The sequence below is a fragment of the Dermacentor andersoni genome, chromosome 1 (genome assembly GCF_023375885.2).
Source record: "Dermacentor andersoni chromosome 1, qqDerAnde1_hic_scaffold, whole genome shotgun sequence".
NCBI classification, from domain to species: Eukaryota; Metazoa; Arthropoda; class Arachnida; order Ixodida; family Ixodidae; genus Dermacentor; species Dermacentor andersoni.
The window spans coordinates 54494937-54497028 of NC_092814.1; positions in this window are offsets into that span (position 1 = coordinate 54494937).

A 2092-nucleotide genomic window follows, 5' to 3' on the forward strand; every position below is an offset into this window, starting at 1 on the left:
CATGGGTGTAGACCTAGGATGTGCTGGGGGAACTACAAAATGGGTTCTGGAAACTAAGGAGGTTAGAGGACAATCTGTTCTCATTGAGGCAGTATATCGAAATAGCAGAAAATGAACACAGGTCCCTTTGGCTGGCATTTTTGCATATCAAGGGAGCCTATGACAGTGTAATCCAAGAGGATTTGTGGGACATACTGGGAACACTAGACGTGGAAGATGGAGTAACTAATCTTTTAAAAGATATCTATAAAAGTAACAAGGTGCTTCTAAAATGAGAAAAAAAGGTATCTGAGCCTATATTGATATAGCGGGAGCTTAGGCAAGGGTGCCATCTTCACTTTTGCTGTTCATGTTGTATCTACAGGGATTAGAGACCAACTTATAGAGGAGAGGACTTGGTTTCAACATTTCTTTTTTCAAGCAAGGAGAATGGATTGAACTGTCATTACCAGGACTGATGTACGCGAATGACATTGTAGTTATGGCTGACAGCAAAGAAGATTTGCAGGAACTGATGTATATTGCGGTAAAGAGGGAGATAGATTAGTTTTGAAGTTTAGCAACGAAAAATCGGCATTCGTGATTTTTTAATGATATTCACGGCGACAAGCATAGGATACAGTAAGTTACGCTGGAGGTATTGGATAAGTACAAATATGTTGGCGTGTGGATAAACAATGGGGCTGAGTACCTAGCAGAACATGAAAAATATGTAACGACTAAAAATTATTGTAAAATCTAAGAAACATCAGTTAAGAAAAAGGTTAAAGAAACATAGAGGGGTCTGTGGAAAATAGGGATGCCGTCGAAATCAGTACTGGGAACATACAGAACTTTCAAGCAGGAAATTGCCAAAGAGCATGTCTACGATGATTCTAGGGGAAGCTTTTCGTTGTTTGAAGCCAGAACGGGACTATTGCGGACTAAGACGTATACGAGTCAACTTCCAAGGAATAGACACGTTATGCGGTGCGCGTGGAGAGGAGGAAACGGCTGAACATCTTATACTTTTCTGTGAAGGGATTCGTCCTACAGTTCAAAGCAACAGGGCAGATTTTTTCAATGCATTGGCGTTTAGAGACAGTGGATACAACACACACTTTAAGCGGGTACGAATAACAAAACGGAGGTTATCTGATTGGTGACTAAAATCAAGGCAAGAGTGAAATTTCACTCTCCACTAAGTACAAAATATATTACTAGTCACGTCTAGGTGGCGTGTGCCGCCACCCGATTTAAAGGGTTCAGCCTTATCCATCCACCCATCTATCCACCCATCCTCCGCAGCAGACGACGTGTTCTGCCCGGTGTTGCTGAGCAAAGGTGTGTTCTTTTATCGCGTGTGGTTCCGCTTCTGCAAGAAACTGGTATTAAATGTTTCCTTGTATTTGCTGTGTGAACGTGCAATATAGTGAGCTTGGTGGTGTAGGTGTGTGCTTCGCCTAAACATGTCAATCGATCTCCGAGTATGCGCTTGCGTGTCAGGGCGTATTAGCAGTGCATGATGCGGTTCACGTGCTTGTTCTGACAGGTTAAGCAAGAAACCACAACGATGCCAGCATTCTAGGGCAAGTTTCTAAGACTTGCTTATTTAGCCAAATGTGTGAACAAGCATCTGCGATTACGGGCTGTGCAGGTACTTTGTACTCAACTCCGTCGGAGTTCAGCAACATCCCGTATGCCTGCAGCGACTTCTTCCTAAATGCACGAAGGTAGCTTTTACAGCGAAAGAGGAACAGCTGGATCATCTATACAATATTCCACAGACTGGCGTAAAAAACATAATTGCGTGTTAGTGATACTGCCGGCGATCGTGGCGATGCGCAGGCCTGAAACTGCGACGATCAAGCTGGGCATCTCGCTTATTGCTATTCGTTGCCCTGTCCAATTAATAGACAGCTGTACCAAGTAACCATAGTAGTTTTATCGGCCGTACAAGTTTGTAAACGTTCGCTTACCACCTAAATTAACAAGCATGGTGTCACGCGCCGACAGGTGAACATGAACATGAACTCGATGACCGCGGAAACTCGCTGTTAAAACGCTAGAGTGAGGACGCGCGGCAGTAGCGGTGAGCGAATTGACCTTCGTG